The sequence below is a fragment of the Chrysemys picta genome, chromosome 13 (assembly GCF_011386835.1).
Source record: "Chrysemys picta bellii isolate R12L10 chromosome 13, ASM1138683v2, whole genome shotgun sequence".
In the NCBI taxonomy this organism is placed as follows: Eukaryota; Metazoa; Chordata; order Testudines; family Emydidae; genus Chrysemys; species Chrysemys picta.
In genome coordinates this window covers 45,784,995-45,803,971 of record NC_088803.1, presented here as the reverse complement: position 1 = coordinate 45,803,971, position 18,977 = coordinate 45,784,995, and the positions used below count along the sequence as shown (strand labels likewise).

The window sequence follows — 18,977 nt, the reverse complement described above, 5'->3', positions numbered from 1 at the left end:
AGATGAGACCCTGTATTACAACTTAGGCCCAGAATGGATCAGGCCCTTGTCAGCATCTGTCCAGCAGTGTAAGGCCAATGTTTTCAAACCTGGACGCTCAAACTTAGGCAGATAATAAAGTGGACTGAATTTTCAGAGGGGTTGATCATCCCTAGCTCCCATTGACTTCAGAGGAAGTGAAGTGTGCTTAACCCTTTGAAAATCAGGATGCTTACGTAGCTGCCTCAATGTGGAATTTAGGAAATGTGGTAGGCTCAGGGGGCCAGGAGAGGGTTCAAAGTATGGATCTCTGAATGTCTGTCTAACTCACTGGTCAGTAGGTGTTATGTCTCACCCTCTGTGCGGGTTCTGCAGAGGGTGCGAGACTGTCAAGTTGCAGAGATTTATGGGTTTAGTGCAGAAGGTCCCTGGTTCAATCCCTGATGTTGGTCAAGATGGCAGCAGAAACACATCCTTCTACAGTAGGAGACACAACAGCAACACAGTGATGTGACTGCTGGGGTGGACTGGGAGAAGTTTCTGTCTCTTCACCTCTTTGGAGACTTCCTGTGCAACACTCTGATCTGATCTGCATAGTAAAACTAGCCCTTTGAATCCACTGTAAGTCATAGGAAAATTAGATATTATATTTTTATTTCAGCCTTGGATATAAGGAAATAGCAGTTGCAGAACTCTAAAGCAGCTAGTATCGATGCTTCGTCATAATTTATGCCCAGGAGCCCAAAACAATGTTTCCTATTCAAATATGAAATGAAATATTATCAGGTTACGAGAAATCTTGATGTCAACAAATCAATATTTTACTTGTCAAGAAGGTGTTATTTTACACTGATCACAGCTGTTTGGATTCTTCACTAATGATACTTTTTTGTTTCTCAATGTAGTTCAGTTCAAACAGAAGATTTGCTGCAATCGTAGTATCACATATTTTTCAGTGTCTTTAGTTATATCAGGAAATAGCAGAGATATTTAACAATTACTTAGCATTTGTCTTTACAGAGTAAAAGGATGAATATAAATAATGGTGAAAAGGATTACTGAAACCAAAGGAGGTAGGAGTATTGAATTATCTGAAGATCAGAGCAGCAAATGAATAATTCATTATCCCCGGCTTTACCATGAGTCAAGCTCATGAGCGGTGGCTACTGTAATTGCGGACACAGTGTCATATTGTTGAGCTATTAACTTGCTTATGCAATGTCGTGCTACATTCCATCACATCAGCTTTCCGTGTGGCACAGCATAATAGGGACTTTTAGATGATGCGACCCGACACAGCGCCACAGAAGCACAAATCAAAATCAGCAGCACTTCAATAGTTCAGCCATTCTGCAAAATGTATCCATGCTATTGCTGTGGACATTAATCTGTAATGAAGCCATTAAATGGAAGAGAGATGGAGCGGGAACGCTCTGCCAGCCATCTCCATTAAAGGCAGGTACTTTGGCACATCTCTAATTAAGAGACTAAAGCTTGAGTTCCAATTGACAAACCACTAGATCTAGGCAACATACTCTCAAGGGTGCTTCAGGGTATAACTAATACAGAGAGATGGGGTGATGGTCTGGATAATTTCAGGGAAGATTTCTAATTATCTTATACTTCAGAGGTTAAGTGGCAGATTTGATAGGAAACTAGTCAGAATAATGGGATCCCTATCTTTGGAGTTCTCTGCTGCTAAGGCCCCTCCTGTAAATGTAGGTAAGTTTGATGCTTATGAAAACGTTCATTGAGATTGAAATCTGGCCCAGTGAGTGTTACTGAGAGCCTATATGCTGCAAGGTAAGTGGCTCAGGTCATTATGAGGTCCCTCACATGCATGGCCCTTTTGGAGAGGGTGAGGAAGGAGATCTCAGCATTCGTGCAGGCAGGAAAACAAAGATTCCACTTCATGAAAAATGTCAAGGTTTTTGAAATGTTTTTTCATTCTGCATAGGCACAGAGAGAGAGAATAGCAAATAGCCCACTGAGTGTCCTATAGTGTCAGTCTCTTTCTTCCTCTGGAGCTGTTCTATTTTGCATTAAAAATAAATCAATATTTGTTGAGTCAGACTGTATAGCCCAGTGGTTAGGGTACACTCTTGAGAGGTAGGATCAAGTTGCTGCTCTAAAGCAGGTAGAATTGGGATTTGAACCTGTGAGAGCCCTAACCACTGGACTGTTGGCTGTTCTGATTACGCTTTCTTTAACCAAAAATTCCATCCGGGACCTTGGAAACCTTCCCAACAAAAGTTTAGTTGAAAGTGATAAGTTTCTGTTAAAAGGTTTGGCATTGGCATATTTTCCACTGCAAAGAATGTTTCATCAACAAAACTCCTGATCAGCTCTACTCAGGAGGATATTTGGTTCCATAAACATCAAAAAATTGGACAAGGCCGCTATGAAGTAACCCAAATATTAGCCGCCATGAATAGGGCAAGTTAATACATGTTTGAATATACCTATACAGAAAAACTAAGGAGCAGGGTTTTGCTTTGTTGTATTACAGGTATATGTAAATAACCACAACAGCCATAATCAATCTGTTCTCATTTGGAACCAGTGGCCACAATTTTCCGGGGGGGGGGGGCAGGGGTGTCACAACCTAGGCTTAAGGGCTGCAGTAGCGGCTCCTACATCCCACCCCATCCTTGCACACAGTCTATTTTTGGAGGGTTGAAATGGGGGGTGAATTTCACCCACTATTCATACTTACTGATACAGGATATTGGTTTCTTTTGCATATCATAGAAATAATATAACTGCTTTAGAAAACTTGTAGATTAGGGTGAAGAAAATGAGACTAGACCTGGAAAATTGTAGAAGTTGTGAGAAAAGTTTGTACAAGTTAAGCTTATTGTCATGGGGGAATAGGGAGACTTTATTATTAAAGATTTAAAATTTAATAAAGTAATAACACAAGGAAGAAATAAAAATCTTGATAACGTTGATCCACACAAGCCTGACAATAAGAGGACTTAATCTGAAGTCTTATAAAATCAGGAGCCAAAGAGAAACTATCTGAAGCTTGTTCAGGGAGAAAGTAATGAGTATACGCCACAAGTAACAATATAAGAAAATGTATTCACAGAGCATTAGGAGGCAGAGTTGAGAATTAGATGAGATTCTTGACACCCAGAGATTAAGGGGTTGTGGGGAGAAAATAAAAAAATGAAAAGGACATAAGCGAACATGTGTTGCAGCCGGAGCCTGGTGGCTTCTTTCATTCTTAAGGTTTCTCATGTGCTGTTCTTTCACTACAGTGGCCTGGTGTGACACGCACAAGAGTTGGGCCACTGCCTGGTTTATGGCCCTTCCAGCAGCAGTCCTGGCATGTCTGTGTGGCCACCTCAGAATTACAGGATTTCTCGTCTCAAGGGCTAACATTTTGAAAAGTGGCCTCTGATTTTGGGGTGCCTCATTTGATCTCTTGGGCCTGATTTTCAGAAGAGTTGAGCACCCACAGATCCCACTGACATCAGCTGTGGGTGCTCAGCCTCCGAGAACTTCAAGCCCATGGTGTCACCCAAAAATCGTGGCACACAAAATCCAAGGTCACTTTTTCCCATTTTGTGTCTGATGTTTTGACAGGAGCAGTCTGGGGTAAGCCGAGAGAGCGCCCATCTGTCTGTTACAGACTGTATCTACATTAGTGTCTCTCAGCCTCTTGAGGTTGAGAACCCTTTATTCAAAGTAAAAAATGTTCATGACTCTCCTGACACTGTCTATAAAAGTAGTAATAAAAAAGTATTGTCGTGGTAATGCTGCTAACCCTATCGAATGTCTGAGTGTATGTGTTTCAGAGGTTGACGTTGAATACTTGACTTTGAAGAGGAAGGGTTTGTGGGGGGTAAGATTTTCTTTGCTTTATATTGTAATAAATGTGTAAAGTCTTGTGACACCCCTTCTCCCCCACCCCCCGCACACACACCGCCCCAACTGCTTTTGTTGACTCCTCAAGGAGTTGAGGCCCGCTGGTTGAGAAGCACTAGTCTACAGCATCCACATTGCCTCAGTAAACAAATACAACTACACTAAACCATCTCTCTGGCATAAGAAAGAGCATTTAAAGCAGTTTGATGGTGGCATGTTTTTCACTAAGTAGTGAGTGAGGATGGGAGTTAATTAGGGCTGATCTTTCAATGGAAATTATTTTAGTGCATTTTTGGTATCTGTGGAGATAGTAATTGATGAGGACACTGACAGGCAGATTTTAGTTAGAGCTATTAAAATTCTATTGACTGCTGCATTGCTACCAGTCAGCTAGAGGTCAGTACAGTACTGAATTATATCACTGCATATTTAGCCACACAATCAAACCAATAAGTGGTTTTGGGAAGGTAAAGCGTATGAACATTGCAGTTACTGCTCTGGTTATCCCACCCTTGAAGTAGTAAAAATAGATTTATTTCTTTGGCTAGTAGCAAATACTCATTGCCATCTTGTCAGTACCAGTGAGGCAATATTTATAACTGTTTTAAGGAAGCTTCATCCTATCATGCAGCAAATTACGATTAACTGATTTATTTGTTAAATAGTTTGAAATAATCTCGGACTATGGCAATCCGTGGGTACAAGAGAGCTGCAATGTTAGGGAGCCTTTTGTGTGACCAGATTAGCCAAGCCAGGAAACGCATACACCGTGTAACAACAGATTAGCAACAGCTTAATCTCATGCACCCTGGTCCTGCAGTGAATTCTGGGCAAGTGAACCACTGATCCCATGTAGAGTCCATTGACTTCAACATGCAGCCACATGGGTCGTCCCAGGTGGAGCTCAGTGACGAGGGCCTTCAGGTCTGGTCCAACTCCTATTGAAGTCATGGGAGTATTTGCATTGATTTCAGTGGGAGCTGGATTGGACCCTGAGGTGTTCTGAGATTCAGCATGAGCAAATGAATGGATAATTTATTAATGCTCTGAAGGAGGCTTGCAATTTGGGAATCCCTTTGAGGTGTATCTCATTGCCATTTAATAGATATTTTATGGAAAGACGCAAGGCCTGCTCTGCAGGCCCCATCAGTGACTTTCATCATGAAATGCATAAAGAAGGGCCTCGCAGACCATCTAAATTACAACTGTATGAGCAAAAATTATCTTCATCCTAGAGGAAGAAGAAAATTATATTAAAATATACTGGCCTATACTTAACATCTGTATGTATGTACACACACGCACACACATACACACAAGAACACACACCCTGACACCAACGGCCACCCATGAATTATTATACTTTGGGATGTGACCATACATTAAGAGGTGTGAACCCCTGATCTTTTTATTTCTGGCAGCTTGTCTAAAGCTGTTCCATAGAATGCATTCAGCTTTTATATTGGCCTCCAATCAGAAATTAATTGGAATGATATACTGGTCAGTGTGCCTAGGAATTCTTAGAAGTATTGTCATTTTATTCTTAGCTTTTCTTTTATTTCACATCTGTCCGTGCAAACGCGAACACACACATAAGATTTCCTTTGTGTTCAGTAGCAGTGCCGTGTTCTACCACTGCTTCCTAAGGGATAGAATCAGAACTTCTCATCTATCTGTCATAGGATCTATATCACTAACAGCAAAGGGAAATTCCCAAGTTGCTGGACCTGTGCTTTGTGTAGCACCTATGAACAGGGTTAGTTAGTCCCAAGCCTCCTGGCCCTTATAGAGCAGGCCATCCTGGACAAAGCTCTGATTCAATCAGCCCAATTTGTGCCATAGTTAGCTGCCTCCCAGCCTAAAGGGCCAGAACTAATTGAGATCAGGTAACTGCCTGAACATCTGAGCCTCATAAAAGGGCAGAGACCTCAGGTTGGTAGAAGAACCATAGGGTTCTTGTGGAAGTCCCTGAAGCAGGGCCTGCAAGAGGGGGGAGGGATAGCTCAGTGGGTTGAGCATTGGCCTGCTAAACCCAGGGTTGTGAGTTCAATCCTTGAGGGGGCCACTTAGGGATCTGGGGCAAAATCAGTACTTGGACCTGCTAGTGAAGGTAGGGGGCTGGACTTGATGACCTTTTGGGGTCCCTTCCAGTTCTATGAGATAGGTATATCTCCATATATCTAAGATGTAGTTACTGGGGAGTCAGGGCTCTATCCTAGAGCAGCAAGACTTAAAGATAACCCACAAGGGGCTGGGAATTGAGCTTAAAGGGAAAGATGAAGTGGAGACCAAGCAGCGTGGAAGAACCTTTTGCGTTGTTTAGATTCTTATTGCCCCAGAAGAAGACTGGACTCTGACAGCAAGCCAGCTGGAAGGCTGAGCCATGCAGCTCCCCAAGACAGATGGAAAAGACCTGGTGAAGAAAAATTGAGGCACAGTGTGCTAGGCCTGTGACACCTCAATATTGCTATGAAGTTATGAGTCTGCAGCTTAGTGACAGCTGTGGGCGGGGGGAGGGAAATGTGGCCCATAAATTTCTGTAACAATTCCATGGTATGTCCTTGTAGAAGTACACTGTATAATTGCTACAGGTTAGCTATTCATAGGAGAGTGTGGGTGACTTTGCTTCACAAAGGTTAACACACATTTTGTTCTGTGGGTTCTCTCCTCATGGCTGCCCTGAGTTTTGCTTTGAGTTTCAGGTTTTAAACAAAGCCATTAATGATTTTTGTATAGCTTCCACGTGAAGCCATGTGGCACTCAATGTCTTTGACTGAGTTTCACTTCCTGCTTCTCTGACCATTCAAACCTGAAACTTCAAAGAAAACTCAGAGAATGCAAATCCACAGGGAGCGAGGCCAAAGGAAAGAGAACTCAATTTTCCTACATCTTTAATTAGGCCTTCCAGTCCTCCAATCTCCCTCTCGCCCTCCCCCGCGCCCGACTTGCTGTGCTTCAGTTTACTATTTTGTAATACTGGTATAATGATGATACTGAGCTCTTACTTACTTAATCTCAGAGCATTTTACATTGGCCATCAGCATCTTTATTATCATTTTACAGTTTGGGAAACTGAGGCACGCAGTGAGGGGAAAGAGACTTGCCCAAGGTCACCTGGCAGGGCAGAGGCAGAGCCCGAAGTAGAAACCTAATCTCCTGTGCCCCAATCTAGTGTCTTGTTTCTCAAACCATGTAGTTGTGACTTAAATTATGAGGTGTCATGATGTTTAATGTTATAAAGCGATAAAAGGCATTATAGACAACTATGCTGCTCAAAGTATATATTTCTTAGTATATCTTTGAAACATTTAAAATTAATCCATATTAAAACATAACTTTGCTTTTAAGTCTCGTGACTTATTCTCCATAGTTTGGCCTGGTACATTTCATTAAATAGAACAGATACACACACACACACACACACACACACACACACACTTTTTCTATATAAATATTTCCTGAGAGCAGGAGGGAGAGCAGACCATGAAAAGTTGAGCCACTCACACAAGGTTGGTGGTGTAATGAGTCTGTTTCGCTAAGCACAGAGATGTCTGAGTGTGCTGACAATACCCACAGGGGTAGGGAAGTATTTTAAAAAAATCAACAGTAAAAGAAGGGATGAGAAGGGCACATCTCTGTAGATTAAGGCTCCGGTTTAGTTGCGGGAACAAGATAAGTTAACAAAGAAAAGTTTTCACGAACTGGGGTCTGGAGTAACCTAGGGGAAACCACTTCTGTGGCTGAAGCAATATAGAAAGACACAGAGAAGGTCGAATTAAAATTAAGTCTTTCTGATAAATAAATGATAAACCCATTTCAGAAGACTATGGGTCTGGAGCAGTTAACTTGCTTGCACTGTATGGAGTTCAAATATATTTAAAAGGGCTCTGTGTGCTTGTGCAAAGAAAAAAAATGTACCCTTACAGGGCAATGAATATTTGACTTATTGGGAAATCCCCACCATGAGCTACCTGCAGTCCTGCTGGGACTGGAGAATGGCTTTTCTATAACAAAATCAACTTGAAAATCTCCAGAGCATTTAACTTCAAATAAATGTTGCTGCAAGGGATAACGGGGGTGGGGTCCTGATTCATGAGTTCATGCCTATTCAGCGAAGCATGTGTTTAACTTCCGAGTGAAAGCATTGCTGAATAGAGATGGACTCGTGCATGTGCTTAAATGCTTGACTGAATTGGGGCCTCATTTCTGGCTTGGAATCAGGGCCAACTCCAGGCACCAGCTGAGCAAGCTGGTGCTTGCGGCGGCAGATTGTTGGAGGCGGCATTCTGCCCAATCCTAGGGTGGCACGGCCGCTTTTTTTTTTTCCCCGCTCAGGCTGCCCTGTAGGGGGCGGTGGCATGGAGAACCAGAGCGCCCTGCAGGGCACTCCTCTTCCTTCCCTCCCCGCCAACCAGAGTGGAGCCCTTGCGGCAGGAGGTGGCGCAGCGGGAGGGGCCGCATGGTAGCCAGAGCCGGGGGAATATCCTTTCTACGCAGAGATGGTGGGTTTTAAACACTTGACTAACAGCAGTTGGGGTAAAACTTTAATTTGTTCAACACTCATTCCCTGTTAAACACATTTTCAAAAGGTTAACATTTAACTTTGCAAAAGGCTAAAACAGTTCTCCTTTAATTATTAAGCAGTGCACCACGACATTTTTTCCAGCAGACATTTGCAGGACTAAAATCCTGCGGCTGATCTATTTGAACAAAAAAAAAACCAAAAAACCCACCTAACTAAGCATGGTATTGAATTGTAAGAATTGCTGGTTTAGTGCAATATTTAGTTTCAGTTGAGCAAACTACATCCCTTATCTAAAGGCACTCCCATGATGATGTCTTTGGGTAGAAGACTGAACATACTCTGCCTAAAGTATTTGTAAATCTGTATCTTTTTAAAAAAAAATACATTTGTATTTGTTCCATTGTTTATCACAAAGTGCAATAATATTTGTCAATCCTGCACATTTATCTGAGGAGGTCAGAGCATGCATGTTAACTAAAGCCTCATATCACTCCTGTGAGAGATGTATTATTGTGCCCATTTTAGAGGTGGGGTAGTGGGCACAGCCTTTAAGTGAGTTACTTAACAAGGCACAGCTGGAAATAAACTAGTGGTTAGGGCAGGAAACGATGCTATCTTGTCTCATCAAATCAAACAACCCAAACCAAATCACACACACCCAAAAAACCACCACCAAAATATCACCAGCTCTATGCCCTAATCACACGCAGACATGTTTACAGAAACTGGGATAACATATGCTTTCATTAGTTATTCTGCCTTTCCAAGGGATACCCACTGATGGCACCGCTCTCTCTGAACATCTCAACACCTCTTAGCATCTCTGAACCTGCTGGGCCCTCCATTTGAATATAACTCTTGGATTTACTGGGGGCTGTGCTTTCAGGAATGCCACTGCATTTTGATGATGGTGTGCAGAAGCTATAGAAACACCTGAAAGAGAGAAATTACAGGGTCAGCCAATCACACTGCCATTATCACAGGCAACAGTTAATGTGAGATAAGGTGCCAGCTGAACAGATCCAATTTACCTGAACAGGAGCCTGCATGACTTTGAAAATGTTTGGTTCATAATGCATTGGTTATGATATATTTTAAAAATGTGATTCAGGCTTTCTCCACACTGACTAGTTCCGGGATTATCTAGAATGCTCATTACCGCATAGTAGGACAAACGTACATGACTCTGCCCATCTACTGTCCATCAGCAGGATTTCTACTGCAATCCATCACTATAGTATCTAAGCACCTTCCCTGTAAAATAGAGTAATCACAGGTCTCTAGTGGACTTCATGAAGTCTCTAGGTCCTTTCCCTTTACAAGCTATATAAAGGTCTGGTTGTAGCCCACCTAAAACAGGAAATTCTGTATATCTTCAGGTCTCAAATTGCCATGAAGAGATTGCACAGAAAGTGGCGCTAAAATGATCCTTTCATCTTAACAGAAATGAGAATAAATGCTTCACTCCCTGCATTGTTTCTAAAGCCAACCCTTCACCAAATGGGACTGTCCCTGTCCTGTTTTAATTCACTTTTGCTTTCGTTTACTGAAGATGCTTTTGGTCTGGCGTAAGTTCTACTAAGATTGGGGAGGTGTTTGGAGTGGAGGTAAAGCTTTTGGGGATTTATATGCAACTGAAATCTCTATTGTCGATCCCTAACTCCCTTTGCTTTTGTGCATTAGAGAAACTCAATTAGAGACAATGAAATTTGAACAAGAATTTGCATTTCCTTCTCATCTTCTAACTACAGAGGGTTTGATCACATGCAGAGGATCTTCAGAAGGCAAAATTAGGGATGGGAAAACAGCTTAGCTCAGGATCACCACCATCCTCAGTCTACTGGCTTTTGATTTAGCAACACAAAGACGTTTTATGGTAGCATACTCACCAACATCTGCTTCATTTTTTTTTCACTGCCATCTTTAGCACCATCCAACTACACTCTCTCCTTCAAAGGTGTGTGGGTGTGTACATTTCTGCCATGAGATTTTCCTTTCAGTCCTCTCCGTTCTGCTTGTTTTTTGTACACAAGGACAGTTTGGGATATTACACGGGAAGCAGGGCAGAAATTTAAAGTTAGAAGAAGGCCCAGGGGAGTCCAGATTTTCAATTCTGCACACATGCAATTGCACACAGAGGCATGCATGAGCAATGACGCACCTTATTTGCAAGTACAGTTACCATGGCTGGTCATGGCAAGCATACATGTAAATAACCAAGTTAGATGGTTAACTTGCCATTTGTGAGCACAATTGCTGCAATTACAGCTACAATCATGTAATTATGCAGGGAAACTAGGTATGTGCCTTGGGCCCAGTTCTGAGACAGGCTATGTGCCCACGGCTCCCACTAACGCCAGTGGTAGTTGAGAGCACACTCCGTACTTTGCAGGATCAAGGCCTAAATAAAACGTGTGGATTTTTGCATTTGTACACCTTTATTACAAGTAGATACATTCTCAAGAGAAAAATATATATGTAGATATGTAATGTAAACATATTTGTTATATGTAATTCATCCCCCAATAAAAAATGATGAGATCACTCTTCCCTATTAATTTCACTAAAAGCAGATTGTCTTCCATAAACTACCCAGCTGTTACTCTTGTTCCTTGTATTTCTGGGACCATTAAATCAAGAAAATTGGTTTTTATCAGTTATGTTTTTGCTATTATAATGTTTAATATAAAATATTGAATGGCCTAATATGCTGTTTTACGACTACTCAGTCTGTGAAATGTACTACAAAGTATTTTTTTGTATTTCAATTTTAGGAACGGTAATAAGAATAAACACCAACATGGGCCACAAACTTACGCTCTTCCTTTGGTATGCGGTGAGTCTTTCTCCTTCATAATCCTCTGTTTAAAGTGTAAGTAAGAGTTGCTCTATCTGTCGTGGCGCACAATGAGCACAAAAGGATTCAGAAAGTAATAACAAAGATAAATAACTTTGCAATAAAATTTCAGCTCCAGTAATTTTCCATTTATATTTTCTCACTGAATCATGTAGTCCCAAGCAATGCACATTTTTTAACGTCTGGGCTGCATCATACAAAGTAATTTCATATCTAATACTTCCCAGTGTGCCCAAAATATAACACTACATGCACAATGCACTACAACATATTCAATGAATTATACAGTTCCACCAAATAATATCACTTCCTATGCAATTTCATTGCCTTTCTAAGGCAATCAATCTCAACATATTATGGGGAATGAATTGTCAGTCAACTTTTTTTTTTTTTTTTTTTTTGGCCAAGGAGGTTTCAGATGCCATTACTTATGCCACATATTATTGAAGGCTGACTGCTGAATGTGTTTTTCCTTTGTGAAACCACTGATGTGGGTTTTTTTTTTGAGTCTTCAAAGTTTTAGATCTTGGTTAGCATAGCATTTTGCCAGAGTGCATTACCTGAGGCTGCAGGGAATGTTAAGAAGTGGAAACTTGAGACCGAGAAGGAGGCGGCAGCTGCAGTAACAACAAAAGAATAGGTTTTGGGTATAAAAATGGTCCCTTTGTCTTATCCAAGTGTAAATTCTCTATCTTCCCTCCCCTTCTCACCCTCTCCCCCCCACATATACCCACACACCTACTTTTAAAGATAAGTTGAAATCAAAATGGCACAAGATCTCCTGGGGACAAAGGGCTTAAAAATGGGCGACTATCTCACTCCTGGGTGACTGGGATGCTACTCCGCCCTGCGCTCAGGCAGACTGTGTAGGTTACGGGTATTGTGCTAAATCGAGCAGGACAGGACAGAATCTCCGCCTGTTACCAAATTACAGGATGTTACCATGGGGTCCATGTATGCTGAATAGCCTCTGTGATGTGCTGTTTATTCCCAACATCGCCTTTAAACCCCTTCTGCCGAACTCCTGCTGCCCCGAAGCTCTTTGCAACAATTCTAACCGACCCCAAGTAAGAACATTGCACTGTAATTAGCCATTGTTTTGTAATTAGCAGGAAGGTTAACTCACTGTGTGAACCCAGAATTCAGAGCGCTTTCTTTTTTCTCTATAATCTGCTAACCTGCCCTTTTACATGAGGATCCCGCTACCTCAAACCTGCATTGGGAATGAATCAAGTATGTTTGGGGGGGGGTTGTTTGTTTCTATAGTTCCTGACACATCATTCCCCTACTCTGTGCTTTTATGAAGAATGAGGTATAAAAACATTCATTCCTACCTGTTCAGATACATTAGGAAACCTGTTCTTAAAATCAACCAGTCAGTTTTCTTCTCCCATGCCCATTAACTCAGGATAATGCAATGGTTTAGGGTACAGTGCTGAAACAGGCACATTTACCTCTTATTAACACATTGGGGCTGGAATATAGATCACTCCCTAATTTGTAGTCTGTGAAAGATGTTGAACTGAAAGCATTAGAAACTAGAGTCCAATGCCCCTTGCTGGTAACACGTTTCATCGTTGACCTGAAAAGCCAGCCATTAGCAATTAGAGATTTCAAAGTTTATTCAGCTCTCAGGTTCATTGCAAAGACTTCCTAGGAGAGTGGTGATGGTGGCAGTGACTCTTTGTCACAGGGACACCTGGGAATAGGGTCCCTCAAGGGTTTGAGTTGAGAAAAGGGCCATAAAATCTATCCTGTAGTTTGATTCTCAAGGGTTGGTACCAAACAAGCTCCTGGAGGTTTATGTTTGACCATCCGTCCCAACAAGAGCCCTCTTTTCTACCTTAAATATGTTTGGAAGGGTCCGTATGCTTATTGGGTGAGGAGAGGAGTGAGGAAAACAGGTTTGGGGGATGGAGATTCCAACCTGGAGAAAAAGAGAGGGTCAGTGGGGTGAACACCCCTGCCTGCCCCTGTTCTCTGCACGTTCACATGCATGGATTGAGGATTACGAGCACATCAGACCTTGAACCCTAGACACAAAGCTAGTTGGTTAAAAGCTTATGCAGATATTTCATACAGCTCTGTGCAGATTGAAACTATCAACTTGTTTCACATAGGCCATGAAACAGCCAATTCTGTCTTCCCCTAACTCTCTCTAGCAGCCAGGGCTCTAATTCTTGGGTACTGATCACTTAAACTTGATTTCACCCTATCCCATACCTTCCTCCTCTTCCCTACCTCTCTCTGTTGTTGTATGATCTTGTTTGGAAAGAGGTGGAGTTTATACCAAACTATGAAAACCAACAAGTTGACCAGTAACTGATGGTGACCACTGGCCTGTGCTAATTTCAAACTAAAAAGTAGAGGTGCAAGGCATTATGTTCCATAGAACCAGCCCATACCTCCTCCAGCCAACTCCCACATGCTTATAAATAGGCCTGGAGGATTTAGTTCTTGGTTTCAGATTCTTTTCCTGAACTGAATCCTCATTAATTGAAGGCTAGAAATAAATAAGGAGAAGAAGAAAGCTCTTACACAGAGGCTTCTACAGTAGCACAAGCTGTCAAGAAACATTTTTTTTTCTTTAATAAAAAGGATTTTCTCAGCAGGGTAATATAATCTTCAGTTGGTTACAGGGAGTTTACAGATTATTGAGACAGAAGCATCCTGTGAGTGTGAGGTTCTTCCTGGTACTTACCTACATGCTGTCATCTTATTCTTCCTTAGAGAAAAATGCAAATGTGTGCTGCAATTTTTTTAAAAAATATGCCATTAATTACTGAACATTGCCTCTGTGCACATGATTGGAGGGTTCCAAAAGCTCCCTTAAATGTAAGGGCAATGGGGAAATCATGCGCGATGTGTTTTGTTTTTGCTTTTTAGTGAGCAACTTGCTGTCACTACTGGAATCAGTGTGTGACAGCAGATGTTAATTCTCTGCACAGTAGAAAGCCTCAGCCTTGGAAAGTGGCAAAGTTAGCAAGAGTAGTTGTCCTAGCTCACTGCTATCCTAAGGTTTGCAGGGTCGCTCACAGGCCTTGTTGTGCAGTTGGAAATATGGCCTTGCAACCATAGAGCCAAATTGCATGCAGTGTTGAAGATGCAATGTTTACCATAACACTGATGACCATTTGGTGGTGCATTAATATATACAACCGTCAGAAAATGGTATTCAGAAATCCACTTCAGCAGATAAAATCAGGACACCCTTCTAGCAAGGATTATACTACAGTATTTATATTTTAACAGCTCCCAGAAATGCTTTCCTGAGTTTTTTATGAGTGAACTTTCTCCGCACTGATTTCCAAATTCACAGCATGCATTAGCCTCAGCACATAGCACGGTAAGATTACTCAGCTGAGTTTCTCCCATTTGTTGCCAGAGGAAAATTCTGTATTAGTTTTAACATGAACACATTTCTTTCATCTTGCATATTCTTTGTTGTCAGTTTCAAAAAATGGAATATACCCAAGTAGTTTTAGATCTCCCGCTGTATATATTGCTCCATTGAGCTGGTCATCACTAGCAGTGCAGTATGCAATTTTAAATGTATCCTGCCTTTTCACTCTTCTTTTGAAAACTATCTGGTGCTGCTAAAATGCACTGTCAATAGTAGGGATTTTTTGCTTCGGAAAACAATTCAGAGACAATAATGTGGTGTACATACCTTGTGTGAATGAAAGGATGTGTCATTCTGGTTTGTGTATAGTGCTCCGTTAAATGCAGAGCAGTCTCCCCTGCCTCCTACCAGAACAGATGTACAGCAGCTGCCATTTTGTTTTTCTCTTCAGATGCAGATGTTAATGAGTCGCTTTGTTTTCTTTGTCTATGTGCGCATATGTATAATATGGGTGTGATTATATATAATCAGACTCTATATATTTGTTCTTTCTTTCTATCTTTTTTTTTTAAAGTCACTGATTGAAAAATATTTTGCTCCATGCCTGAGCAAACCACAACTAGTCATTCAACAGGCTCAGAATGAAGCCAACTCACTACGTTCTAAATGGTGTTGGGATACTTTGAGAATAAGGTTCCGGCTCTGAAATAACTGTATAACTTTATTATACCCGCAAAGTGCATTGTGTGCTACATGTTTGTATTTATGAGACCAGGCAATAAATGCAAGATGATTCCAATCACTTAAATGTCTAGAAACCTGATAGGGATATTTGCACATCTAATGTATATATGCAATTATGGTACACACACAAATGACCACTAAAACATGGACTCTGTAATATGGATGAACATTTATGATTCTGCATGCAAAACAGTCATGTAAATATGCACATATTTTTATGAAAATTTGATCGCTTGAACACAGGGAGGGGATACTAAAACAATAACACTCATTGACTAAGGTACGGTAAAAGATGTTTTTAATTCGATGCTGTGAATTTATTTTGTTTGTATTGGACCAGCTTGTGAAACTATTACACTCAACTCCATAGCCTTTTTGTTTGTCAGTCTCTCTGTAATGTGACAGCCTTTGAACACTGCATCTGAACAATTCCAAAACTTCAGGGAATGTTCTATTCGTCAGTGGCTAGTGGGGGAAATCATAAAACCAAAAGAGGAAAATGGGGGATACGCGGAATTCCTGCATGCTGATTAGTACACCTCTGCAATTATCAGTAGATCAAACAACTGGTTGATGGCCTCCATTAATGCCTTGCAGCATAATAACACCCCGTCTCCTCTCTGCCCATCCGCCCAAGAGAGTTTAACATGTTGAAACTCTGAATCGAAAATAAAGGAGGTGGGGCACACAGCCCAGGACATGGGCAGAGAATGGGGGACCCTTCATGGGAGCAGTCGAGGCTCTGGTATAGAGATAAGGGGGGAAATAAGTCATGGGGGGAATTGGGGATTCTGCAATGGGGGGATGGGAGTGCGCACAGACCCCTTAGTGGGGGAAATGGGGGGACCCTGCTATGGGGGGAGGAATAGGGGCACACAAAGAGCCCCTGCTGTGGAGGAGAGAATGGGGGATCTTAGAATGGGGTAGGGAAATGGGGGGCACACAGAAGCCCAGGTGTGAGGGGGAGATTGATGAATCATGGATGGGAAGAGGGGGGACACAGAGCACTTGGGATGGAAGGGGCATGGTGGGACGCACAGAGCCACTGGCATAAAGGAGAATGAGGAACATTGGCATCTGAGAGAGGTGGGGAGGGGGTCTCAGACCTCAGGCTATGGGGGGGGGGGGAAGAGGGGAATAGGGAGACACAGAGCCCCAGGCATGCCGGGGAGGTAAGAATGGGAGAGGAATTGGAGGCACATGGTGGGGCTGGTATGGGAGGGAATTGGGAACCCTGATATATGGTGGAAGGGGAACTCAGAGCCCCAGGCATGAAGTAGGGGGTGAGGGGAAGTTGCAGGTTGTCCCTGAAAGGGAGAGGGATGGGTGTATGGCACACAGTGAGCTGGGAGGCAGGGATGGAGGTATGCAGTGAGCTTGGCCTGCAGAAACTACCAAGTCTATGACCCCTTAGATGGCGGTTTTCCAAACTGTCATTCCAGAAACATAGGGCGTTTACTTTATTTTTTTGTTTGAAATTCCTCATTTGTAATTGATTGAGCATATATTTAAATAATTACTGTACAGCTGATTATGTAATTACAGGAACAAATACACTTTCCTTACCGTGTGATTATGTGTTGTTGCACAAGCACACAGCAACCTGGCTGTTTCAGACTATTGCTATCGGAACGCCACTAGCAATTTAGTCCACATACATTAACTTCCTGGGTTTTTAAAACCAAAGCACTATGAGTGAGTAGAGGACAAAGTAAAGCTAAGAAATTCTAATGTGTAATTTGTTTGCCTTGTAGTTTGAACCTTCTAACATTTATGTACGACCAGCTGAAACTTGGTGGCTCATAGGACTGCTAACCTACATTGCCAACTAGCTCAGAAATGGACTCTCCGTTCAAATTAGTTCAGGTTTTTATAAAAGTAGACATAGATGTTATTGTATGTGTATTACAGTACCACCTAGTAGCCCTGTCTAACACCAGGACCCCATTGTGCTAGGTACTGTACAAACACCTAATGAGGCAGTCCATGCCAAAGTAGCTTACCATCTCAACGGTCATGATAGTGAAAGTGTGTGAGAGGGAACAAAAGCACAGAGCGTTGAAGTGATTCATTCCAGGTCATGCAGCAGGTCGGTAGTGAGCCAGGAATAGAACCCCATGTCCTGATGTGCAGGTCAATGCCCTATCCACTCGGCTATTATATAACTTCATTTTTGCGTGCATCTGCATAGCTGATCCCATCCAAAACTGGAGCATAAGAGCCAAAATATTGTGTGTCCTTCCTGGCCAACCCTGAAGCGAACATCCTGGCACCGTCACACATAAGCCATTCGCACATGAGATTGCCCAACCCAGTTTTGCAAATGCACGGGGTTCAGACAGCACTTTTTGAAATGCATTTGAACTTTTGGGTGAACGCAGCAAGACCTTCAAACCTTTTGAGGTTTTCCCACCACTAGTATAAACTTCTGAAAATAAGGGATTGCAATAGAAATGGTAATGAAACAATTATAATATTGCCCCTACAAGGCTACCCCATTATAGCTGTGCTTTAAGAATGATACGTTGTCCTTGATTAGTGGCAGGAATCTCTCTGATATCAGTGGGAGTGGATGCAGAGATTGAGGGTCCAAAGGCCTTGCGTACACAGAGGGGAAATTTTCAGTATAAACTAAGAAGTTAAAGTAAACCAGTATTGTTAGATGGGCATAACCCTCTGTGTGGACACTCCTATTCCACTATAAGTGTTCCTTATATCAATTTAGCTTATGTCACTTGGGAAGGTGTTTATGTTAGACCCCCAAAAAAGCTATTCCTCTACTGGAATAAGAGAGGGATTATACCCATCTAATCAGATCAGTATAATTGGTAAAACTTTCCCATCTAGACAAGGCCCAAGGACAAAAAAAATAGTTTGTATCTCATCTCCAAAATACTGTTTGTCTCAGATTAGCACAGCTGAAACCGTGTGTGCTACTTTGCAAAATTAAGTGTCTGTTGGGATCTGCAAAGCACAACTTAGAAAAGAACTCAGGGCACCCAGACCACCAGCCAAACCTTCCAAATTTATTTTCAGAGCTTGGGCTTCTGCACTGTAATGAACACTACCTTTGAGCTGGAAACGCACTGTAGGAACTAGCACTCAGATGAGTATACCAAGCACTTGGGGTATTTTAAAATAGTTGTACTTAAATATTGACTATATCAGCTATCTCTCATTCTTTCTCAAAAATAGTTATATCATTCTTTTCAGCCATAAAAGACTGCAGATTACCAAGCAAGCTGACGCCCTCTATCAGATGCAATCCATTTTGCTGTAGCCGTTTGCTTGTCAGATTTATTTGTAGCAGTAACTCACACCAGACAACTTGTACAACTGCAGTTTCTTACAGGGATGTTTCAAGGGAGTATGATGAATCTTCATGGCAATTTATATGGACCCAGATGTTGGGCATTTGCACAGTATCTCAGACAATGCAGTTCTTCATGGGAACATCTTGGAGGGGTTGAACTTGTATTTTGTATTACCAAATAATTTTGGTTTTGTTCAGCAACTGTTTTTTTTTTTTTTTTGTAATGCCACATCAGGCCTAAAATAAACTACTTTTATTGCTGAAACATAGAGTAACATTTTCAAAACAAGGGGTAGTGGGTGCATTCCCCAGCATGAGCACAAATATCAATTCATGAGGCAAC

The 18,977-nt window shown here is 41.8% G+C and overlaps 1 long non-coding RNA gene across 2 annotated transcripts in view; it reads left to right on the top strand.

Moving 5' to 3' along the window:
• The window catches only part of LOC122174503 (uncharacterized), a 162,529-nt gene that overhangs the window by 42,591 nt on the left and 100,961 nt on the right, over positions 1–18,977 (top strand). Inside the window, exons 2-3 of one of the 2 annotated variants that reach the window (XR_010592320.1) lie at positions 11,152–11,213; positions 18,535–18,783. This is a non-coding gene — a long non-coding RNA (uncharacterized LOC122174503). Of the gene's footprint in view, positions 1–11,151; positions 11,214–18,534; positions 18,784–18,977 lie in introns of those variants that run through there. The other variant, XR_006176422.2, reaches the window with a different exon arrangement.